The sequence below is a fragment of the Haliotis asinina genome, chromosome 14, assembly GCF_037392515.1.
Source record: "Haliotis asinina isolate JCU_RB_2024 chromosome 14, JCU_Hal_asi_v2, whole genome shotgun sequence".
In the NCBI taxonomy this organism is placed as follows: domain Eukaryota; kingdom Metazoa; phylum Mollusca; class Gastropoda; order Lepetellida; family Haliotidae; genus Haliotis; species Haliotis asinina.
Window position 1 is genome coordinate 40157861 of NC_090293.1, and position 27930 is coordinate 40185790.

Here is a 27930-nt window from a genome sequence, read left to right on the forward strand (position 1 = left end):
CTGTTGGATTGTCATGCGCAGGCAAGACGAGATGTGCAGAGGGCAGAATTATGGGAAATATCGCTTTCTCGCTCTATCGCATCGCTTTTTTGCTTTTTAGCTTTGTCACTTTATCGTCCTATCGTTTTCTCGACTGGGTATATCGCTTTCTCGTTCTATCGCTTTTTCGCTCTCTAGCTTTATAGCTTTCTCGACTGGCTACATCGTTTTGTCGCTCTCTCGCTTTATTGCTCTATCGCCTCGTGCTATCGCTTTCTCGTCTCCGAATGTTAAGGCGAGAGTACGATGGCCCTAATCAGCCACCATAGTATATTCATAGCAAATTAAACATAAGAAAAAATATGACCAATACTGAAGTGCTAATAACTATGATCGCGTGACGTTAACGAGTACGGCCATTTTCCAAATGGTGACACACAATCCTGAAGCGTTTAAAATTTACGTAATGATAACACGGCACAATGCCAGTATCTGGTGTAACCGCGGTCAACTGCGAAAACATGCCCTCCTCCTCACTGACGTATCAGATGCTGAATTTGACGTTGATGTATTGCGTTACATTCTCGATGGAGGGCTTGTTCCTGTACATCAAGATTCTGCACTGGAGGATCTCTCTGGGGTATTCTGCGAGCCACAAGGTTCCAAACATAAGCTGTGGGATTGAGATCTGGAATCTGGGCGGTCTTTGTGTTTGCATGCAACGTTAACGTTGTCCATTCCAATTTTGTCGGATCATCACAATGATCAAGTTTAAAGTCATGCGACGTCAAGTTACACCGTCAGTGAACCTCTGTAAACTTGCTCCAAGATATTCCGTTGTTGATGTGCAGTGTTACTACATCACCAAACGCGAGTTCGGCCATCAGTCATGTACAAAGAAAATCGACTTTCGTTTGACCGGTGGACTCTTTCCCTGTGATCTCAAATTCCAGTGACGTCAAGTTTGACACCATCCTTGTGATACCGCTTTGTGCTCTTGTCGACAACAACGATGTCTGCGTCGAAACCCACCCGTCTTTAGACGATTTCAGTTCGTTCTGTTAGACACACGACGATGTTTTTAACACAACACTTGACATAAACGGATGACGTATTTAAAAATGAAAAGGGCAAGTGGTATATCATCACAAAGACACGTCACTTGCGCTGGACCTGAACGCTGGCGGTCCTTGAAACCCATATATAACGTTTTCAGATGTTATCTGGCCAGTCGATCCATCTTTGAACAGCTGACTGTTGATAGGGCTCCATATGTGCTTATCAACAAGGAAATCAATTGGTTTTCTCAGTTATCGAGCTGAAGGAACAGTTTAGTGCCACTTGATGGTAGCACGTCCATATCGAAACTCAATGTATGGTGCCCTTGAAGTGTCGAAGTAATCATACAAACAAACATGGATATAATATGAATTTAACTGTTCACAGGAGGTTTATTAATCAGCGGTGTTCTAATACCATTTCTCCGTGTGTAAAGTAACTGGTGGTGTATCATATTTTCTATGTGTCATGGGGAGATCGATGTGTAACAAGCTGATGTTGTACCAATTACATACTGACTTTTGGTTCAGAGCTGGCCACAGGCAGAGTTGAACGAAAGGTTTGTGATTGCTGGTTTCTATTGTGTCTGAAAGTTTTCATTTGTGAAATTCATTTGTGTGTTGGAGTCACTTTGGGTTTTGTTAAACTGAATTAGATGGACCTGGAAGTTTTGCTTTTGAGTAGTATGTATTGAAACAATTTTCATTATGTTGTTAATTCTCATCATGGATAGTCTGTTAGTTGAACGCACGTCACGTCACCTCTCACAGTCGCATAAGGAACATGTGGAAATGTGTAATACAGATGTGTAAAGGGTATTTCAAAAACCTGTTTGGAAAACTCATGATAATTAATGTACCTAATCAAATCCCACTGAAACAAGACGTTTAAAAGTTTGCATTTATTAGTGCTACCGTTATATTGAAATATCACTCAGCATGCACACGAAAAGTATAATCTTGTATTTTGGTTTCAGTTTTTGGCTCATGGAAATGAAATACATTTGGTGCATACATAGCACCTAATATGACCACCACTCAGGTTACTGAACGTATGCTGTTGCGATTAGCTGTTACGTATGTTTGAAGTTGTTCTGTTAGATTTATTGCCAGGTGTGATCCTACAATACTGTGAAATATGTTTTGACGTTCACCTGGAATTGTTATGCTTCCAGACACGTTTAGAAGACATATTCTGAGGCAGTGTAACCAGTGTGGTTGTTTCCAGACAGGTCAGTAGGCGTATGCGTGTTCTCGGGCAGTGTAACGTGGCTGTTGTATCACATAAGTGAAAGATGATTGCGTTGTTTACGAATGAAATTGGTGAGCGCCTGGCCCTGAATGTTATGAAGAACATGGCTATAACAGCGTACATTGTATCAGCGTCACAGCCAAAGAATGTTTGTAATAACACGTTGAGAAACCAGCAGTTTTTGATTCAATTATAGATACGATATTAAGATTTATATCTAATTTACAAGTCAGAATTAAATGTGTGAGTCATTCATAAATTTTTGGAGCATTTTACCGTAAAACGCGCGTTGAAAGAGCGGAGAGCAATTTCCATTTTATAACCTCTTGCTATCACAATGGCAGCCGTGAAAAATGAAATGAAGATAACTCTAAACGAGGTAAACGCTATATGAACTAGATCGTGTGTCAAAAGCGTGGTTGTAACATTTTTTAACAACCCAGCACGCGTGTAAAGATTTCATCCTTGTCAGTGTTAAGGAAACAAAGCCATGAGCATGGCTCTATAACAACTATCACCCTCCCTCCTCCGTACATTATCATGATAGCATTGTGTGACACAGTCTGATATTGCTTTCATACTGCGTCATGATATATCATTTGATCAGATCTCTGTTCTAGGATCTCAAGGTCCTCTGAAATGTCATTTGGTGCATGATGCTGTACGTAAGTGCCTGAAGACATGTCAAAAATAGATACATGAGAAAGACCCATCCATATAGATAGCTAGGACAAACTGCCACATATGGTAGCATTGTCTTAGTGATGGTAATAGGCAGGGTTGCGATGAAGGACAGTTTACAAGGTCTGTTCCCTGACATTAAACTATTTTCAGTCCCAACATTCATGTACCACGGGTCTGGGGTATATTTGTTGGGTTCTTTTTATTACGTTGTGCATCTTTCATGTCATCACATTAGTCTATTTAGTCATTGATTTGTCTGGAAGTATGTATATATAACCAAGAGCGAAGACATTACATGATTTGTAAGAGGTATCGCCGCAAACTGCTGAGAAAATTGTTTCGATGTGACATCGCCATGGAAGAAGATTGGCATACAACACTAAGAAAGGATGTCCTCTCCGTAATTATCATCAGAAATGATCCTGAGATTCCATGACTTGGTGATCATACTGCTAGCTCGGTTGTCACATTCCAGCAGCACAGACACTTAGTTAGTGATGAATGTAACAGCTTGTTGGGTTACATAGCTTCTGGCATCTCAACAAAAACTGCACAAGGCACGTTCTAGCTCTGTTTGAAACTGATGTAACTGAAAGGTTCCTGCAGAGACTTGTGACCCGGGTTCACCATTACCAATCCTAACAACAGGCACATGTTACGGTCTCCGTGCTTGCAGATGGTAAGGGTGTCAGTATAGTGGATGTGAAAGATAGCAAATAAACGCAGTGTATGATGCTGCACCCTGAAGGCAGTTACGGGACGAAATTAGGAATAAGATACTTGGGAAATCGAGAGAAAAGTGCATTTCCAGCAGGACAGTGGGGTAATGTACAAATCTGGAATTGCCATGGCTGCAATACAGCAGGCACCCATCTTCCTCTTCTGATCTCCTTCTCCTTCCATCTGCTCACAAGCACAAAGAAAGCCAGATACACAGCACGTACATATAACATCGTTAGCGAAAACTACGGGTGTATTCAGTCAGTTGTATGTGCATATGAGTAAAATATACTTTAAGCTACCACTGGTAAAGCAAGGCTAAGCTGCGTGCACCTGGATCTTTCAAGGTTTTGAGGTCTATCACAAACAGCGAGGCAAACATATGGAGAGATACAGTCCCTGTTGGTGCGGCAGGTGGAGGTGGAGGTGGAGGACAAGACACCTGTTCACAGTTAAAGTCGTCGAGAGGATGTTTCAGGGCTGGTGCTCCGAGTTGGGGCCAGCGAGCACATGCAGCGAGCACACATCCGGTAAAGAGGCACCGAATCTAAATCTAAATTATTACAGCTCTCATTGCCGAGGTCATTAATATTCAATACTCTTTAGAATCGGGGAGATGCATAATTGTATGTACATATTTATAAACATAGTATAGTATGTTACATTTTGTGTCTCTGTAATTAATAGTATTTTATGTAGACAATGCATAGAAATTTGTACATTACCTGAATAGAACAGAACAGAACATGAATAGCGTTCTGCACTTGTTTTAGCAATGTATTTCGCTTTTTAATGTATTGGCGGGCTTTGCAGCTGTTCTACACCATAACAACGGTATCGACATGGGTGACCTATAGGCAGAGTAAGCGGCAAGCAAGTCAGAGTTAACCATCATGGATATCGATAAACTTCAGCAATAATCTTATTACTCATCTTTGTCAAAACAATATTCTAAGAAACAGAAAGATTCGCTAAATGCTACCTATATTCCCAACACAGGATACTACCCATCCCAAAACACACTATAGTATAGAATACAGCCTGTTGCATCACTGACGTGGCAATGTCTTCTATTTAAATGGGTGCGGGTGTGATGAGAATGGATAATGCATTTTCAGATACAACATTCTATTTTGGCCACAATTCCTGTCAGCTTCCAGCCCAGTGAAAAACTGTGCCTACACTACACATGCGCCGCTGTGACACTGGCAGTGTAATCGTTGGCAACTGTATACGTCAGCTCTGCGTCGTGCGTCATCAGGAGGTTCAAAGGTTTGGATGTGAGTCGGTGCACTGATTTTCATTTACACACATACAACACAAGCTGCATTAAGGTATCTGATATACTATTGTTTCTGTGGTAAAAGAACAACATGCAGTGTTTAGTCTCAGTCCATTGTGAAGTCGTCAATGTGCCAATAGAGATACTCGCATGTTAAGAGGTTTTCATTATCTAAATAATGATCTCAAAATACTCTACTCATCCTGCGGCGCGATGTGTTAGACGGAATCAGAGTCAACCGGATGTGTGCACCTTGTATGAAAGAAGAGAATGTCTGTTAAATTTCATTACTATTTAGCCCCCGGGTGTGTGTTTGGCTCATATTTGCAGGCTGTCGAGTGGTTGCCACTAAGAATGACATACGACGTGGCAGTAGCTATCTGCAAACCACGCACTGACGACACAGCAGCAGGTGAAAAATGTGTTTGTGATACCCTGTCTTGCTATGACAACTATATAAACCCGGTCTGCGTGTTAAACCTCCCAAAACAGTCTGCCAGGATCTATAACCAGGCGTATAAAGGTAAGGTTATATGGCGTGAGCTCGGTAAGTCTGTACAGGCGTGACCTTGGCAGATTGACTTCTGGGTATGACGAAGACAGTTGTTGAGTTATTTTAGATAATCCAAATGAGCATTCTCATACATGAGCTTTCTTGAATATTACGTTTTCGACATACCTAGAGTTCCCTTTCAGTCCTCATATGCAACATTAACGCCGGAGATTCTGGTGACGTTCGACCTGTTTCTACCGTTGAATGTTTCAGGAAGAACTATGCATCTGTCAGTGTCTTCTCGGGATGCGTGTATTCTAATTACCATGGTGCTAACGACAGCGCACGCCGTACCCTGTAGAGGACCCCAGTGCCTTGGCGACATGTCAGTGTATCAGGACCAAACTGATGACGTCATCAACAAAATTTTATTTTTCCTACGTACGGTTCTCAGTAACCCTGATAATATCCCTGATGCCAGATTGTCCAAGAACACAGTGTCCGGACTGGACATTACACCTGCCCAGAGGGACTTTTTGCCCGAGAAAAAGGCGCGCCCGTTCAGTCGCTTTCTCAGGATAGGTCGAAGTTCTGGCAGGTACTACTCTCCTCGCACAGAAAAGAGGAATTACATAAGGATAGGAAAGATTCCATCATCTGCCTTCATGAGGCTCCGGGGCAGGACGAGACAAGATGCTGTGGCCGACACTCTACGTCGTCTCAACTCCAACAACGCCATCAGGGTGGGTTAGAAGATAGCAAAAGGTACGTGCACCTTCTACAGATATCATGCTCGCGGTCGTCAAACACCTGTTTACATATGTGTAAAGGTCTTTTGTGTGGTACCATCTGGATTACATTCGGCACGAAGCACGCAACACTTGCATCTTGCGTGCGTGAAGTAGTAACACTGATGGATACCAGTGACCGATACAGTCCTCCACCAACCCTGTATACTCTGAATACATTGAAACACGGAAAGTCTTCTAAATTATAATAGCAGACCGTTAGGTTCATACCGTGTCCGAATACTTTAGCATATACCCGACTTTCCTTCAGTGGTGTAAACTGATACCACCTACAGCCAGTTCATTGTATGCCTAAGATCAATATTAAACCTTGTTTGAGGGACAGTGGGTAGCCTAGTGGTTAAACTATTCTCTTCGTCACGTCGATGACCCGGTTTCCCACATTTGTGCCATGATGATGTGTGAAGCCTGTTTCTGGTGTCCACCGCTAGAATATTGCAAAAATAAAATTCATTTACTCATAATGTTTTGTGCTATATACGAGTTACCTAGGGAGTTCAACCGCTTGTTATGCAAGGCTCGTCCAAAAGTATAGCCTACAAGTTAATAGTGCCTTTAGTCTTGTATCTGCTTTCTGTTTTAATTCTTGTGGTGTGGGGATAGTGACTACGTGTGGTAGTGGGCGATGTGTGATGTAGTAGAACATCTGCAGTGTTTCTTTGTTTCTTGCTGAACGACAACAGTATGGCTTGTACTGGTCCGGACACACTTACTCGCCTCCTGATGCCACACAACCAACCATGTCACGGAGTCTGACCAGCAGAAACTCCCACGGGGCAGCTGTAGTTTCTGTTGGGGAAAGACTACTAATAATGTCCTCATTCTGAACGTGTAGCATAGTATTTCCTTTGTCAAATGAACAAAACCTTTATAGATCATGTACAAACACACTTGGGCACTTCGTATGTAATATCCGTTGAGTCCACAGTCTAATATGTTTACATGGGAGATTTAACAAAAGAAGTCACAACAGCGACACAACTGTGATCTCTTATTGATGTTTCGATGCATTCGTACATCGGCTATAGTGAGTGCATCAGTAGAATAGGCGTCTACTCCGCGGAGTCCAGTGACGCGGAGTGTTTCCACATGATTAAGCGCTGTCTGATGCATTGGGTACGTTGAAATAAGATTGGATTTACATGCTTCAGATCAGCAATTGCAACGTCCACTCTCTGCTGCTTGTAAGTTAGTCTGAACCCATTTTTCTAGGTAAACTATATGGGACGGTCGTGGTTTAAACTTTGATTTTTTTTCACCCTCAGATATTTATAACAACTGCATGTTGGAATTTGTCAAATCCTTGTCAGAACGTGGTCACAGTGCGGAAAGTGTCTGGACTTTGGGGTTTCCAGAATTAAATTCAGACGTGTTATGATCATTTACGAAAGACGCATCGTGATCATATCTGCCGTACGGCTTAGTGTCCCTGCTGATCATATATACATCCTACACATCCTGTATCCTTCAAACAGATCAAGTGATTCCATACCTGGTGTTTCAACAGAAGACCCTGATCTATCCATTTTCCTAACCCCTTGCCTGAACAGTAGAATATTTTAATCACGAACCCCGTACTCCGTCTGTACCTAAGTGTCGCACCTGTTCGCTTAACAAATGCATAAACATTTGCTCATTAATCTCGAATCCGAGAAAAACATGCATAATGCTATGCTCTTGCTAGTAGAATGTGGAACTAGAATTTGCCTCATTAGCAGTTTTGAGAATCTAACATACTTCTAAATTCCATGTAAAAGTACTCTTCAATCTAAACCAATCGTTCGACGAAAGTAGGTTTCTGTTGTTTGTTCTGACTTATCTTTTAACCCGCTCATGTACCCATTGGTCTGACAGTACGAGTTGAGCACGAGACAGTTAAACTGCATGTGATATTGCGTGAACATGGCTGGAACAGAACGTCATTCAACGTCCACGTCATGTAAGAGCATGTCAGGAACTAATTTACGCATGCACATAAACCGGCTTTGTGTGCCCGTTACATGCATAATAGGCTCATGGTTAGCATTTTGGGATATCTACTCCATCTACATTGAAGGGAGATTGATCAACTTGTCAACAGTAGTTGCAGAAACCATATATGTTTCTGTCCACGAAAGGCCATCTTTCCGAGATGACATTACACCAAAGTATGGCCGGATGTTAACATATTAACCTTCATGTGTTTTTGAAACCGCCTTTATTGCAAGAAGTTATAACACTTATTTTGTTCAGTCAAACAGACCTGGGTTCCTTCATCAGACCGCGAGATACGGCGACTGGGAGGAAATCTGTTATTCGTACTCGGTAGCTTTGCTTGTACACTAGAATTTGCACATTTGACCAGGGTGGCTTCTGTCTATGATTTATTGATATCTGAATACCACCCCTCGATGTAGGGAAAACAATGGCTCACATACAACCTACATCGATTCACCAAACGTACAGGGCTCCTCACAGTTATTCTTTATGTGAGGCCATCGCTTATATATCCCCCTAGGAAACATTGTACCGGATGTGAAATGTGAAGATATGAATGATATAGACTCTGCTATGGAATACATTGAGTCGGTGAACCAATACTGGATGAATGAATCAGAGTTTTTGGTGTATTGCCGCGATGAGGACTACTTCACAGCATCCTGTAAATAATCTAGTCCAAATTAGGAAGACTAGTTCCTCTAAGAATAGAACCAAGATCCACACCAGTGGAACACAGTGATGAGCTTAAGTTCATAGGTTTTAGTGGGAGGACTGTACATCCATGAAATATTTTATATATATCAAAATTAGTGTTTGATTGCCATAGTTTCGCAATTATAATACTGGTTTGTGTACACGGAACGAATGCACAGCGCAAAAACGCACCTTCGCAATGTGCGTGAAAATGTCATGGAGAAGTGGTTCGCTGTCGTTTATGGATCTATATGAACAAACCAATCCTGTCTAAGACCGACCTCCATGAGATAGATCTCGGATTACCACGTGTAATGCAGCGCAGGATAGGTGCATGCGGACATTTCATTTACGGAATGTCACAGGGGTTCGCACAGTGTCACAATGTCAGCGCAAATCAGTCGTAATGTATTACGAGAAGCTGGACTTCGAGTTAGAAGACCCTGTTTTGGCTCTGTTCTGCCCCGACTACATCGACGGGGACGGATCCTGTCATGCCATAACGATGAATTCTGAACTATATAAAACAGGCGACGTGTATGGTACAGTGACTAATCACGCTTTCTGCTTCAATACCGTGGCGGTTGTGAGAGTGTTGGATGTGGGGAACTATATCCTTCAAGCAGAAATCTAATTTTATGCGCCTTATGACATCGGTACGGACACGAAATCTTAAGGATTCTCTTCGACCATTGACAGCCAGCGCTCACACATCACATGTCGCTATTCAGTATCTTGAGAATGAGAACATTACAGTACTTCCATAGCCTTCGAAAGTGTCCGATCTCGGCAACACGTGCGTCAACGTCAACCAACGCCCAGGACGTTAGAGGAATAGGCCAGAATTCCACAACGTCGAATTTAAAGATTTATTCACTCCATGTCGCGCCAGTGCAGAGCAGTTGTGGGACACATTGGCCGCAACAGATGCTGAAGACAGGCGCACCTGAGAACGCCGGCTTTTATAAGCTTAAACTGTTGACAGAAATCTTTTACTCTGTGAAATTTGGGTGCAACTGATCCAGAATTATATATGTTTAGCTATTATGTCATTTTAAAGTTAGCAGATTACGTTTTCGTGAAAATACATCCATACGTTTTGAGATTTTTGTTTGGTTTTTTTTTTTGTGTGTGTGTGTCTGTGTGTGTGTGTGTGTGTGTGTGTGTGTGCGCGTGCGTGCGCGTGCGCGAAAGGGGTTGGTAGTGAGGGGTAATGTAAGTCAGGTTTACTCCTAGTGCGTGTAAAGGTCGTCGTGGATGTTTGATATAATCTCAGGGACAGAGATGTCCTAGGAATGTGTCATATTTAGTTCACCAGATCGCCGACTCCACGTGCCCTTAAGTAACTGACCCTCTCCTAAATAGTTTTCAAGAACCAGTGGCCGAGCTGGGTGTAGTATCGAAAGCAGATCCATTAATTTCAGAGAGTTTACCGTAAAATCTGTCAATTCATCAAAGAAAACTTGCCTATGTTAGTCAGTGTGTACGATTGGTCACTGTCTGAACAATTTAGATAATATCAAATATTTCAGTCATTTGTCAAATCAGCAGAAAGAAGATGTATTTTATGATTGCCCACATGTAAGTTTGATGTTGACTTTCACCACACATGACTGAAAATTAACTTAATAAGGAGTGGGAAGATCGTTTAATATCCCATAATTGCACACAGGAAGACATTATGCATAACGTCTACTGTGTTATCGTATCGAATATTCCTTGGAGGGTATTTCCCGGGCACAAACGTGATTCGGGCAGTTATTGAAGAGCCTGTAAAATCTGATTAAGACTCACACTTGATACTTCAGAAGTTGTTTTTTTCTGTTTTCAGATTTTCCGGGCATTTTGTACCACAGAGTCCGTTTTGGTCACACTCTGAACGAACACGACACCATTGCGGCCATTGTTTAAGCAGCCCCGATTTTAGTGCCGCAGTTGACGAACTCGGGGGGAGTTGTATTGATTGGTTTCGGTTCCTGACTAAGGAGATTTGTAGTGAAGGACTTTATGGAATACTGATAACTGTGGGGGACTTGTTTGAGAAGAGAATGCCAGACTGAGTAGCTGCAGCAGCTGACATAAGTGTGACTGACAGTTTCACGGTCACATTAAGCGGATTGGTTCTTCACTGTCGCATTACATCTTTACAGTTATTCCATTCTTTAAAATTGTGTGACATGCATGAAGCTGATAGCCCAGCGATGCAGGCAATCCTTACATGCGATAATACTGATTGTCATGTGTTGCTGTGTTAATGGTGGTAGAGGTGACAAACCTTAAGACTTCGGGACAGAATTTAATGTTTTGTGTCTGAAGGAATATTTCTAGATTAATCAGATAACACCTTTTGCAATACTTTCTCCAATATAGCCTGAGGTCATTGGGTTAATCTAAATTTCAATAAAGGGGGGCTTTATATTGCCGTTTACTGAGTGCCATGTAAACAGGAGAATCTGTTATTAATCCCGATCAGGTCCGGTACTTGATTATCTGTACAACTATTTCGTAATCATATCAATTCAAATGAGATTAGTTTTTTTCGTGCATGATAGGTTTTTATAGTTGCAGGTTTACGTTCATGATGGTCAAAAAGACAAGTGATGTATACACGGATTGTTATTGGCTGGAAATCGATGATTCTTCCAAGAGAACTGGCACCAAATTTAACCTTTGCCAATATCAATCTGAGGAACGTCAGAATATGGTGTCAATAAAATGTAATCGCAATTAATACATGAATAGATTTTTGTTATTTTTTTATCAGCTTCTCCATAATTCCTGTACTTCGGGAACACTGTCTTTGTTCTCTTGCAGCTTAAAATGTGTTTGCCATTATGTAGGTGTATGATGCGGATCCCGGGGTGGTGGTGGACATCCTCCAGCTATATGCGTCTCGGGAGTTTGGCCTCGCCTCAGTAAGCTGCTTAATCGAGTGTCTCAAGTACATTGTATCTTGGCTCTGGCTAAACTGTGCACTTAATCAAGCAGATCTTAACAGTCATCGATGTCTAATCGCAGAATTTTCCTAACTTAATTATGAGAAGTGACACGTCCCTTCACACTCCAATAGGCGTAGGGCCCCGCTTTGGTGAACGTCATAGCTGTTCTGTCCACGTTCTAACTAGCGTTTGTTCTTGCCATTGATTCACTAGATGCTGTTTCATCGTCTAAAAGCACTTTTCAAATACTGTCATAACGCCCCCATCTTTTGTGTTCACTTTACCTGTTCTTTATTTGACACTCAGGGCTATCCAAACTGATTTAGGAGTCAAAGGGAAACAGTTGACAAGCTGTCAGTTATATTTAACAACTCATCGTAGCAGGTATCATTTAAGTGCATCTCCTTTCAAAAACTTGGCGGCTTTAATCTGAATCTGAATAATAATGGATTATATTTAATATGACCGTTTGCTACTTGTATATAACAATAACTAGTGTAACGATTGTGTCAGTACGTTCTGTAACAGACAGGGATCCAGTAAGACAAGCAACATCTGTTCGCAAGGATGTATCGCATCGTAATCATATCGGAGATGCAGGAATAAAATGTATGTGGCAGCTTCAGTATGGAGAGCAAGGACTCACCTCACTGTCGGAAGTGGAATAAATATTAAACTGTGGCAGTGGTGTTAGCCACCACACATCATGATTACTTTGTACTGACAACCCACCACACATCATGATTACTTTGTACTGGCAACCACCACACATCATGATTACTTTGTACTGGCAACCACCACACATCATGATTACTTTGTACTGGCAACCACCACACATCATGATTACTTTGTACTGGCAACCACCACACATCATGATTACTTTGTACTGACAACCACCACACATCATGATTACTTTGTACTGGCAACCACCACACATCATGATTACTTTGTGCTGGCCACCACCGCCCATCCTGATTACTTTGTACTGACAACCCACCACACATCATGATTACTTTGTACTGGCAACCACCACACATCATGATTACTTTGTACTGGCAACCACCACACATCATGATTACTTTGTACTGACAACCACCACACATCATGATTACTTTGTACTGGCAACCACCACACATCATGATTACTTTGTACTGGCAACCACCACACATCATGATTACTTTGTACTGACAACCACCACACATCATGATTACTTTGTACTGACAACCCACCACACATCATGATTACTTTGTACTGGCAACCACCGCCCATCCTGATTACTTTGTACTGACAACCACCGCACATCATGATTACTTTGTACTGGCCACCACCGCCCATCCTGGTTACTTTGTACTGACAACCGCCGCCATCATGATCACTTTCTGGGGGCGGTGGGGAAGCCTAGTGGTTAAAGCGTTCGCACGCAACGCCGACGAACCGGGTTCGATTCCCCACATGGGTACAATGTGTGAAGCCCATTTTCTGGTGTCCCCCGCAATGATATTGCTGGAATATTGCTAAAAGCGGCGTAAAACTAAACTCACTCACTCACTGATCACTTTCGGCTGACAACCACCACACATCATGATCACTTTGTACTGACAACCACCACACATCATGATTACTTTGTACTGGCAACCACCTCCATCATGATTACTTTGTACTGGCCACCACCGCACATCATGATTACTTTGTACTGACAACCACCGCCATCATGATCACTTTGTACTGACAACCACCGCCATCATGACTACATTGTACTGACAACCACCGCCATTATGATTACGTTGTACTGGCCACCACCGCCATCATGATTACTTTGTACTGACAACCACCACACATCATGATTACTTTGTTCTGGCCACCACCTCCATCACGATTACTTTGTACTGACAACCACCGCCATCATGATTACTTTGTACTGACAACCACCACACATCACGATTACTTTGTACTGACAACCACCGCACATCATGATCACTTTGTACTGACAACCACCGCACATCGGAACAGCACTCAACAGCAAGGATCCCTGGTGGTTACACCGTTGATTACTCCTCCCGAAGATTAAAGTTCGTTTCTTTCGTCGCTGCATGATACTAATGGAATCTGATGAGTAGCAGAACTGAACATGTGATGTGGGACATCGTGACGTCTACTTCTATCTATCACAAGTCACAAAACCTATTAATTGGTTATTGTTTTGAAGGAGAGTAGATATGAATGCATGGCCATGACTGATTTGATGGTGACTGTTCATGTTTAAAACCACCCATTGGACAGTCCATAGTGCTCTTCAGCCACAGGCCAACAGCAGCGCAAAGATGGACACTGCAGCTAGCTCTTACAGCTGAATGTGTGGTAATGAACAATTATCAAATCTTACATATCAAACACTTATGTGTGTTATGGGTTAGTTATCAACTCGTACATCTGTGTGTAATATGTAACAACTATTTCACTTTTGTGTTGTATGGAACAGTTCAACCATTTAAAGAATAACCAGCGAGGTACGAGTGATTACGGGAAATATGCCAGAGTTGACATATTGTTCACAATGCCGAGCCTTGGCTAGCCATTGAACACCATTTTAACGTAGGCATATTTCCCGTAGTCATTCATACCGAGTTGGTTATTCTATTTATTACCAACAATGCAATTTAAAACGAAGAATCACGAAATATAAAACACCCGCAGACAGGACTTGTGACTTCAAACAGCTGATTCATATTCATGCCCGTATTAGACACCAACAGGTCACCGGCAACTTGAAATAGACTTGAAATTGACCTTTATCGGGGTTAGCCTAATGGCGGCCATGTTTGTATGCAAACAGGTTTTTTTTGGTTTTTTTAAAGGTTATTTATTTTAAAACGACTACTACTTACAACGCAATTATATTTATTGCAAATAAAAATGTCATATGAAAAGAATGTTCACATTATTTAACCTTCATGTTTACTGTTTTTGTAAATCTCGGATTGTATGAGTACAGAACGTTCTAACTATTTATGAAACGGTAAAATTTGTAAATGAACTTAAAGTAGTTCCGTCAACCAGGCATATTACTTTTCTGCTTAGCTGACCAATCAACGTTGAGAATCACTGAAAAGTACATTGCGAATGTAACACAAATAATCACCTGTGTATCCTGGCCCTTGTATGTGATATGTAACAGTTGACAACTAGTACACTTGCAAGTGGTATGGAATAGTTAACAACTATTACTATATTACTATTACTATTACTACAACTATAACAATTATTACACTTGTCTTTTCTATGGAATAGTTAAAAACTAGTACACGGGTGTGTGATATCTAACTGTTAACAACTATTATTCCCTTAAGATAAATTTGTCAAATTCTGATTGGTTAATAACCAAAGCATACCAAAAAAATTAGTTACAATGTGTTTTGAACGGTAGTACGGGACTGTAGGGCCCTTGTGAATTCCGTGTAATTTATTACCCTTAAGATCTTTTTCTTAAGTCTTTCTTTAATCAACAACATTCAACAGAATGAGACGCCGTGATATTTCCAGAACGGCCATAAAGGGAGATAACTCGGGATGGCTTAGTTTATGAGTAAAAAATGTCAAATTATAGGTTTATGAAGCAATTTACGATGATCTTACAGTCCCGTACACCCTTCCAAAACACCATGTAATTAATATTACACTTACATGTGATGTGGAATAGATAACAACTTTTACACTTCACTACCTCCCTCAGCCAACCCTCACATGACTGGCCACATGTACAGATACACACACATATACCTGTCACGTTTCTTGCTCTTTTCTCAAGATTATATGGTGTGGGTGTGGGTGTGGGTGTGGGTGTGGGTGTGGGTGTGGGTGTGGGTGTGAGCCTTAAGCTGGTAACAAATCTCACAAACACGTGCACACCTCCTTTGTTTGGTAACATAGCTCCCAAACACACCGAGTTATACACATGAACAACATGAAGTTGGTTCTAAAATTTGCTATATAAAGTCTTGTTAAGTTGAATTCAACACAGTTGAACTGTCAAGTTGGAACTACGGAAAAGGCCTTTGTGAGTACATTTATAGTTTCAACAACGTTAAATAAGTAGATTTGTCATTTTATGTTGAAGATTAGAAAATATGTTCCTTTTACATTGTTTCTTGCAGAAACTTTGGGCATCAATTTTGGTCTTATATTAAGAATTGTGAGTTGTTTCAAACTAAATATGCTTTATGGTTCAACTTTAGACAAGGTCACAGTGTTTCGAGACAGTTCCTAGTCTCTCCTTCAGGTAAAGTGATGAGTGTTAGTTTGTGTTAACTGTGTTGACACGACATGTTATGGTTGTCACGTGACTAGCGACTAGGTATTTACTATTTCAGACTTAGGGGAAATTGCTACCCTTCTGGTTTCGTGATCATCAGGCAGTACTACACGATTCTGGAAGATGGCAATATACAGAACAGTTATGCATCACATGCAGGATTACAGCCACTACCATTGTGAACCATTGTGTTTATGGACATCCAATGAACTTGTGTATTCATTCCATTGTTGTTTAGTTTGCTTTGTGACTATGGTTGTATGTATATTTTGAACTCTAAAAGCTTTGATACAGTGATTTGATCTCTTTTGACATATGTTACGTTTCTTCATGCCATTATATGTACACTTAGGTTATAATTATTCTCCTGTTGGACAATGCTATTGTATAAGGCAACTGCTTATGCAGTGAGGTAACAATCTAATAAATGTATTTAACCTAAGAAGGGTTGCATTTTTCATTGATAGTGATATGTGCAGTCCATTCTCACATTATTGACCACATGTACAGATACACGCACATATACCACAAAGGTGTACTCCAGCCCATCCCCTCATGACTGATCACATGTACAGATACACGCACATATACCACAAAGGTGTACTCCAGCCCATCCCCTCATGACTGATCACATGTACAGATACACGCATATATACCACAAAGGTGTACTCCAGCCCATCCCCTCATGACTGATCACATGTACAGATACACGCACATATACCACAAAGGTGTACTCCAGCCCATCCCCTCATGACTGATCACATGTACAGATACACGCACATATACCACAAAGGTGTACTCCAGCCCATCCCCTCATGACTGATCACATGTACAGATACACGCACATATACCACAAAGGTGTACTCCAGCCCATCCCCTCACGACTGATCACATGTACAGATACACGCACATATACCACAAAGGTGTACTCCAGCCCATCCCCTCATGACTGATCACATGTACAGATACACGCACATATACCACAAAGGTGTACTCCAGCCCATCCCCTCATGACTGATCACATGTACAGATACACGCACATATACCACAAAGGTGTACTCCAGCCCATCCCCTCATGACTGATCACATGTACAAATACACGCACATATACCACAAAGGTGTACTCCAGCCCATCCCCTCATGACTGATCACATGTACAGATACACGCACATATACCACAAAGGTGTACTCCAGCCCATCCCCTCACGACTGATCACATGTACAGATACACGCACATATACCACAAAGGTGTACTCCAGCCCATCCCCTCACGACTGATCACATGTACAGATACACGCACATATACCACAAAGGTGTACTCCAGCCCATCCCCTCATGACTGATCACATGTACAAATACACGCACATATACCACAAAGGTGTACTCCAGCCCATCCCCTCATGACTGATCACATGTACAGATACACGCACATATACCACAAAGGTGTACTCCAGCCCATCCCCTCATGACTGATCACATGTACAGATACACGCACATATACCACAAAGGTGTACTCCAGCCCATCCCCTCATGACTGATCACATGTACAAATACACGCACATATACCACAAAGGTGTACTCCAGCCCATCCCCTCATGCCTGATCACATGTACAGATACACGCACATATACCACAAAGGTGTACTCCAGCCCATCCCCTCATGACTGATCACATGTACAGATACACGCACATATACCACAAAGGTGTACTCCAGCCCATCCCCTCACGACTGATCACATGTACAGATACACGCACATATACCACAAAGGTGTACTCCAGCCCATCCACTCACGACTGATCACATGTACAGATACACGCACATATACCACAAAGGTGTACTCCAGCCCATCCCCTCATGACTGATCACATGTACAAATACACGCACATATACCACAAAGGTGTACTCCAGCCCATCCCCTCATGACTGATCACATGTACAGATACACGCACATATACCACAAAGGTGTACTCCAGCCCATCCCCTCATGACTGATCACATGTACAGATACACGCACATATACCACAAAGGTGTACTCCAGCCCATCCCCTCATGACTGATCACATGTACAAATACACGCACATATACCACAAAGGTGTACTCCAGCCCATCCCCTCATGACTGATCACATGTACAAATACACGCACATATACCACAAAGGTGTACTCCAGCCAATCCCCTCACGACTGATCACATGTACAGATACACGCACATATACCACAAAGGTGTACTCCAGCCCATCCCCTCATGACTGATCACATGTACAGATACACGCACATATACCACAAAGGTGTACTCCAGCCCATCCCCTCATGACTGATCACATGTACAAATACACGCACATATACCACAAAGGTGTACTCCAGCCCATCCCCTCATGACTGATCACATGTACAGATACACGCACATATACCACAAAGGTGTACTCCAGCCCATCCCCTCATGACTGATCACATGTACAAATACACGCACATATACCACAAAGGTGTACTCCAGCCCATCCCCTCATGACTGATCACATGTACAAATACACGCACATATACCACAAAGGTGTACTCCAGCCCATCCCCTCATGACTGATCACATGTACAAATACACGCACATATACCACAAAGGTGTACTCCAGCCAATCCCCTCATGACTGATCACATGTACAAATACACGCACATATACCACAAAGGTGTACTCCAGCCCATCCCCTCATGACTGATCACATGTACAGATACACGCACATATACCACAAAGGTGTACTCCAGCCCATCCCCTCATGACTGATCACATGTACAAATACACGCACATATACCACAAAGGTGTACTCCAGCCCATCCCCTCATGACTGATCACATGTACAGATACACGCACATATACCACAAAGGTGTACTCCAGCCCATCCCCTCATGACTGATCACATGTACAGATACACGCACATATACCACAAAGGTGTACTCCAGCCCATCCCCTCATGACTGATCACATGTACAAATACACGCACATATACCACAAAGGTGTACTCCAGCCCATCCCCTCATGACTGATCACATGTACAGATACACGCACATATACCACAAAGGTGTACTCCAGCCCATCCCCTCATGACTGATCACATGTACAGATACACGCACATATACCACAAAGGTGTACTCCAGCCCATCCCCTCATGACTGATCACATGTACAGATACACGCACATATACCACAAAGGTGTACTCCAGCCCATCCCCTCATGACTGACCACATGTACAGATACACGCACATATACCACAAAGTTGTACTCCAGCTCATCCCCTCATGACTGACCACATGTACAGATACACGCACATATACCACCAGGGTCAGACTCTCCTCCAGCCCACCCTCACATGACTGACCATATATCAAGATGTACGCACGTATACCTCAAAGGACTCCCCCAGCGGTGACAGCTATAAACTCATAATAAACATATTAGTGGTGTGTTTACGCTCATGGGCTCAACCCCGTCTATGTTGCTAATAGAATAAAGTAGAGGAAATAAAATCAAGTGAAGCAGTGTCACAGGATGTTTCATGTAGCCAGATCGCTTTAGTGCCTCCGGCTGGTCTATTCATACTCTCAGAAATGTGAAAAAATGAGAGTAGTGGGACTCTTAAGCGGAGCTAAATTAAATGAAAGGGTTAAGATTTGCTTCAAGCAAGAAGTCGATAGCACATATAATTGCCTTCTGAAATGAGCGTATTTTGTCTGTCAGTTGAAACATGAGAAACACAGAGCTAAAACATGCTTCTGTTGGGAGATGACAGATCTCAGGCCAGTTTAACTTTATCAACAACTCCACGGCCATCAAAATATGTCTTACGAGTTCTCACCTCCATGTTATCACTTCACAACTCCTATGAACTATTAATATCTTTCCAACGATGTGTAAATGACGCTTCTGTCCGTAAAAGAGCATAAGTAAGACTTTCGTATGCTGATGAAACATTTACCTTCCCTACATACATGATCCCTACATTTAATCTTTCCTTCTCCACCTTCCCTTTGTACAAAGTCCTTGTAACACCGGGTATTCACTGACTTTACCCCTTGTCCCACCCTTCCCTTTACGAATGGCTTGTAACACCGGGTTTTTACTGACTCTATCTATTGCCACACCTTCCCTTCACAAAGACCTTGTAACACCGGGTTATATTAAGAAATAGTTGAGTAACTTCACCACAATTATAAATTTTATATTTCAGTTCTTGTAATTTGTTTGTTCTTACATCGTATAAACAAGATACACAAACCGTACATACTGTGAAATGCAATGATGTGTTACACATTATCATGCTTGTATTCTGGGCCGGTATCTTGTTACTGAATGAAAATATCTGTCTGTCTGTCTGTCTGTCTGTCTGTCTGTCTGTCTGTTTACCTCTTGCCACCACCTTCCATTTGTACCAGTTCTTGTAACACCGAGTTTGTACCGACTCTACCTCTTGCAACAAGTTCCCTTCACAAAGACATTGTAACACCGTGTTTGTATTGACTATAACCTGTTGCCACACCTTCCATTTGTACAAAGTCCTTCTAACACCGGGGTTTGTACTTACTCTTCATCTTGTCCCACCCTTCCCTTTACGAATGGCTTGTAACACCGGGTTTTTACTGACTCTATCTATTGCCACACCTTCCCTTCACAAAGTCCTTGTAACACCGGGTTTTTACTGACTCTACCGCTTGTCACACCTTCCCTTTGTACAAAGTCTTTGTAACAACAGAGGCCTTGGAAATCTTTCCCCTAAAAAACCCGTTCCAACACGCACGCATGCACACATTCACAGTTATAACCAAATCCTCCTCCAAGGTTTCATTGATTAAGCCCGATCGTCTACTATAGCTAGGTACAAGCCCATCTCCCCTCCACTTGCGGACTCCTTGTAACGCGGGGCAGCATTGTCCCTGAGCGTGCCTTCATCTCTCTCACATGCTTTGATCGCCGAACTTCAGAGCGGCCAAAATTCCCTCTTAACACCTTTCCATTTAAATTTAACACGTCCCGTAATAGACGGCTATTTCCAAACGGCTTAAGAGGATTAAACGCCACCAATGACGACACTGTGAGACTGTGTGCGACTCTACAGCACTTATCGTATCGTTTTGCTGTCCACTTTCACTTTCTACGTACCTCCGCAAAATTTCAAAGCTCGTTAGCTAACAGTGGTGCATTTTGTGATCAATTGCAACGACGTTAGTTTGATCATGAAGTGCCACGTCGTGTCGCGGCATGAGCAGAGACCAGACAACGTGGTCGAGCCTGGCTGGAGAACAAGATAACATACGTACGTAGACATTTCTTTGTGATTCCACACTCTTAAGTGTCAGTGAAACATCATAACAAGTTGTATTTACACAGTTGTTGTTACGCACACTCACTTTAGCACAACAGGAATCAAGGGCCTAATGAATATTTCGGAACGTTCGGTTACATGAAAAATACGCTGTGTAGCTTAACTGTTGTTTCGGAGCATTTGTTGCAGAATTATGCATATTGGTTGTGAAGTCGGATCTAACATTGTACCTAATAGCACATATACAGTGAAGCAGCATAGTGATGTGTGCAGTGAAGCAATATAGTAATGCATACAGTGAAGCAATATAGTAATGCGTACAGTGAAGCAATATAGTAATGCATACAGTGAAGCAATATAGCAATGCATACAGTGAAGCAATATAGTAATGCATACAGTGAAGCAATATAGTAATGCATACAGTGAAGCAATATAGTAATGTATACAGTGAAGCAGCATAGTGATGTGTGCAGTGAAGCAATATAGTAATGCATACAGTGAAGCAATATAGTAATGCATACAGTGAAGCAATATAGTAATGCATACAGTGAAGCAATATAGTAATGCATACAGTGAAGCAATATATGATGTATACGGGGAAGCTATATCGTGATGTATATAGCGAAGGAGTAAAGTGATGTATACAGTGAAGCAGAATAGTGATACATAGAGTGAAGCAGTATAGTGATGCATACAGTGACACAATATAGTTAAGTATACAAGGAAGTAGTGTAGTGATGTATACAGTGAAGCAACATAGTGATGTATACTGTGAAGCAACATAGTGATGTATACAGTGAAGCAGTATAGTGATGTATACGGTGAAGCAATACAGTAAAGCTTACATAATGAGCATGCACGTACATCCGGCTAATCGTACCACTGCAGGCTTTTACAGGCATTCTATTGCTAGCCCACTGAGATACCAACATGTCACAGGTTTACATGGACAGCAAACCCAGACACAGCTTACTAACCCAGAGCCGACTGCTCTTAGTTCTAGTCACTAGCACTAACAACAAGTACTAATATGACTTCTGTTTCCAGAGAGACGTTCTATCAAGTCAGTGTTGTGTATTCCAACCTCGCACATTACTAAACACCCACACAACCTAGTGCTACACCACCACCTGCTGAAGCATTACATGGACAGGGTAAACAAAACTGTGAAAACGTAAATACAATAGACTCCATTTTACAAACATCATCAACATCAGGCTGTCGCTACATGCTGCATTCTTGTTGCATAGCTTTTCTTAATGACGTAGCTAACGCTAGACTACATGTCCAAACCCAGATTGGCATTCTGTAGTCCTAAATAGACAGACGGTACAGGGATATTAAACATAACGCGACGGAAGGATGATAGATATATAACATGCAGTGGCTCCTTACAAACAGGTATTTGAGATTCGAAAAGTTAGGGATATTATCCTGCAACACTTAAACTTACTGAATATCATATCATTTCATACAGGTGCAAAACAGGAAGACATTAAATAAACATAGGAGCCATAGCCGGTATGTTTAGAACTGAATCAGAATATTGTGAGACACTATTTGGACGCTTTTGAGGCATTGAAGGTGTAATCATTCACTCAAAAGGTGTCTTGGCGTCACAGAACTTGATGTTTCAAATAGAGGTGACTTCAAAGACGTTTAAGGAAGTTCACAGACATCCTGCAACTTAAGATGACCTAAATATGAACTGAACGACATTTGTTTTAGTTACATAGGACGTTTACTTTCGAAATGGTCACAAATGCAGGAATCCACCCAGCCGGATTTACAACAACTTTCTAACAAACAGAAAGCTCACCAAGCGACGCGTAGTAGGTGCAGCCAGGGATAACCTGCAACATATAGTCTCCCTGGTGCAGCTGAAGATGAAGGATAGGCATTCACACAAAAGTTCGGTGTGTGTTCATTTCGGTTCCCCCAAAAGTAAACCGTTGCAGTTTCTGAATTCACCGTTTTCCGGTAGAAGAAACTCCAGTGCTATAGCTGAAGCCCATGGGCCTCCCACACCACCTCTGTTGCCCGGTCAGTGTCAGCTACCCATCAATCAGGGCGGTGTCGGGGTCAGTGAGCCGCTACACAACCTGATCACTCAGTATTCTCGCAATGCCCGCCCATATCCGCTCATCATTGCCTGCTCAGTAGAACTTTCTTCCTGTCAGTGTGGAAATTACAATTGATTTCAGCTTTATCAAAAATTGAATGAATTGAAAAGGAGATTTAGAAATCCTGAGTGTTATTGTTAAAATTAAAACTTGTTCTCTCCATAAAGAAGTTTTGAATTCCGTACTGCCCAACTCTCCATTATTGTCTGTCGATATGACAGGGACGTTCTCCTTGAAACCGAATCCTAATGACAGACATTGACGGCGCTCTAGGCATACATGAATATGCGCATAGTAATCAGACATGGCCAATCACTCGCTTAATCGAGAACATTTTCCTCATTTCCACTTTTCTGTCCAACTGGTGTGAAGGGGAAGGATTCTGTGTATTTTACAGAATGGGGAATCAGGTGAATCTAGTATCTCTACTGCTCTTAAGCACCAACAGTGAGATCGTTGTAGAATATGCTGTCATCACCCCTTGGAACCACTGTCATGCAGAGTGCAGTGATGGGGTGACTATCAGCCTGCGTTTGCAGTGATCGCGTGCTTGTGTTGGTAGTGAATGTATGATCGGTGTTAAAAATCTAGTCACCATTTGTGAAACACGAACAGTATTGTTGAAATATTAGCACTTCACGAATGCTCTGGATGTGGTGGTTATAAACAGAGAGTTTCAAGTTGCTAGGTTAAACAGGAAAGAAATAATCGTCGATTATCGGCAGAACATATCTTTTCACGTAGACAAATACGTAGTTTATTTCCTATTGGTTTGATTTTGAAGCATTTCTATGAGCCGATATTGTTAATAATACATTTTTCCACATATATGTGACGTCTTTGCCCTATTGAATGCATAATTCATTTTATCTATCTAAATGTGATCGTGAAGTGATCGGGGTCCAATGGCTGTACACCCACTGTGCATGCTTGCAGTGCTCGTATTTTTTGTTGCAGTGATCGGTATCGTACAATCTTTTCAAACATACGCATGGGCCATGTAGAAGTTAAGATGCCTGAAATACACTGTTTGGATCTTTTAGTCCTAGCTATTGTGCGAGAAAGGATTCAGACGGCACAGCACAGGTTAATGAAAAATTACACACGCTTCACGAACACCTGACTTTCCGTTTCTGTGCATTCCTCCCTCGTAACAAACAGTGAACTGAGTGAGTATTTTAATGATAGATTGTTAAACGACTTTTTAATTTTTAGAACAAAAAATCCAAACTGAGTTGGTATGATGATTTGATTATGATCAGCGTTTCACTGAGTGTACTATGTTTAACAGTTTCCGAGTTAGATTGCAATTCACCGTTCTCTTTTGTGCCAAACAGAGTATAGTAGTCATTAATCAAGAGTCAAACGATGTATAGCCTAACACAAGCCTAGAAACGTTTCTTAGAAATGACACAACTAAGAGTGTCATCATGATGCTTATTATCACACTTTACGCCTAGATGTCGCTTTGTGATTGGCTGAGCGCTTTTCTGTTATTTTCAATGTACCCCGCTTAAAAGTGAGTTACATTTCCTACGTACCGCGCAGCTGGGAATGCCGAGCTCATTTGGTACTTCGCTGTAGTAATTCTTTATCTCGAGTTACAATGAATCACGTATGATATACAGAAATTACCGATATAAGGAAGATAACTTTAAATTTGGTTTCCTTGGCAAATTCTAGAAATAACTACAAAACGTATCGCACCCTTGCTTCAAACAATTCAAAGTTAACATAGGGAACATGAACAAACATCGAGGGTACATCAACCCATGTTCGCCTCCTGGCCAGTGAACAACTTGTATTGTGTGTATACGAAAAAGTGGTTACATGGGTTTATTATCCCGGGTGGGAGGTGGGGAGGAGAACCAATCAAGGCTTTGTCTGTCTGTGCTCTGCCGACCACCATGGACGAACAAACTGAATCTGCTTTCATCCTTGACGAGCACACGAGACCACTGGCCACTGGTCTACTCTTTCTCAAACGCGCTTGCCTGTGACGTGGTGGTAGTGGTGGACGAAATGCATGTCGCCTACAGCAGAGTCCGGCTGCCTTCAAGCGTGGACGACCGGTGCTCCTGGATATCCTTACATTGTTAACATTAAAGTGTTTTGTTGGAAGATCTGCTGCGTTAAGGAATCGGTGTAAGCGTTAACGCAACGTTAATCATGTGCCTATTATCTAAGACTGCTGACTAGTTTGAATTCTTGAAATCTCTGCCACAGTCTACCAATAACATCCTGACTCACATAAAACCGGATAGCAACCTACTGCTGAATTTGACCAGGCCTATGGTCTGACACTCTCACAGTCCCTGAACCACATTATTTTCCCTACATCCTAGCCTCCCTGCAATGCTAAAGTCCTAACTGAATCAAGTCTAGATTTCCCCTGGTTCAGAATCCCTGGTCTCCTCCTCAATTTATAATAGGTTTGTTGGTTGCCATCAAAATTATGATTATGTAAACATTAGTCTAGGTCTGACACTTTTCAGCAAGTGTCATCAAATGGATTTCCATGTCGACATTTTAATTAAAATGTGTGTCATTTGAAACAGAATGTATCGCACATTAAAGAACAAAAAGTGTTTTTCCATACTGTTAAGAAGATTTGTAAATAACCCAGTTGTATTTGTTTGAAACAACAAGAGTCATCAGAAGATGACATATCCACCCGGCCCCCATATATTTGAAAGGACAAATCATCTGATAGTTACTTGATGTTTTTTTTTAGACTAAGTCTGAATTATTTCCATGGATATCATGAAAAACAATAAATGCAACATATCTGTAAACAGCAAAGGGCGCCACTGCAAGACCTGTCTCATATATCTGCCAAGATCTGTTGAAAGATATCAAATGGTTTTCGAGTTGTGCTCTGGAAAAATAGCCCATCCCTCCACGTTGAGACTAAGTCCGAATTGTTTTCATGGAAACCGGAAAAAATAAAAAGGCCAAAACGTTGTAAATAGAAACAGGCACCACTTTGTGGTCTGCCTCAAATATCTGCCAAGTTTTGCTAAAAGATATTAAATAGTTTTCGAGTTGTGCTCCGGAAAACGAGGTCCTTTCCTCCATTTTCAGACGCAGTCCGAATTGTTTCCATGGAAACCTAGAAAACCTGCAAATAGCAAAAGGCACCACTTTGGGGCCTGCCACACATATCTACCAAGTTTTGCTGAAAGATATTAAGAAGCTTTCGAGTTGTGCTCCTGAAACGAAACACACCTCTACCTTTGAGACAAAGTCCACACGTTTCCATGGGAAACCGAGAAAATAAAAAAATCACAAAAACCTGTAAATAGCAAAAGGCACCACTTTAATATATCTACCAAGTTTTGCAGAAAAAATATTCAACGGTTTTTGAGTTCTGCTCCGGAAACGAAGCCCATGCCTCCATTGGACTAAGACCAAAACGTTCCATGGAAAAAAACAACAGGAATAAAAATGCAAAAGGCACAACCATAGGTTGAGATTACTGTATCTATCAGGTTTAGTCTAAAAATATTGAATGGTATTTTAGCTATGCTCCGGAAACAAAATGATTACGGACAGACAGACGAGGCGTCGACTATATCCCCCCGCATTACATGCCGGTGAGATAAAAACGAAGATTTTACAACTTTTAAAAATTGTTGTTACTAATGGCTTGGCCCTTCATCAGTGACGCTAGCAGACTTAGGGGTGAATTTAGCCTTCCTTCAACACCATTACTGTGGCGGTTGGGTATGCTAGAAGTTAAAAACGTTCGCTCTTCACGCCGAGCACCCGGGTTCAATTTCCCATATGGGTAGAAGGTGTGAAGCCCATTTCTGGTGTTCCCGGACAGGAAATTGCTGGAATATCGCTACGGGCGGCGTAAAACTAAATTCACAACACCGGTAATGGCGTGTAATTCCATTAGTATATTTGGAACTACAAATATCAACGTCTTATGAAAAGAGAATATAAAATAGTACAAAAACTACGAATTATTCTCTTTCCACGTCTCACATGATACACGAATTGATTGTATGCACTCCACATTGAGGAAACCTTTCGTGTCTACATGTTTCTCTGTGTGGTGACCACTGATCAGCTGGTCAACAACAAATCTCTGTGAGTAGATGTGCGGATTTTAATGGAAAGTCGGAGTATGACGCAAATTTCCGCCAAATGACATCACTGATTTTCACACTTTGGCGATACATCCCGGATATGTGTCTCTGGCTCGCTTTCTTGCTTAGGGAACTAGCTGTGGCTTAAGGTACTATGCGTAGAGACTTTTTGTTTTTACAGATGTATAATGTCTTTTTAGTACCCT

General features: G+C 41.8%; 1 long non-coding RNA gene across 1 annotated transcript; it reads left to right on the plus strand.

Moving 5' to 3' along the window:
• The first annotated feature begins 5334 nt into the window (after positions 1-5334).
• On the plus strand, positions 5335-11681 carry LOC137261840 (uncharacterized). Its single transcript, XR_010954877.1, has 3 exons — positions 5335-5498; positions 5742-6233; positions 10782-11681. It is a non-coding gene; the product is annotated as an uncharacterized lncRNA (long non-coding RNA).
• The last annotated feature ends 16249 nt before the right edge of the window (positions 11682-27930 follow it).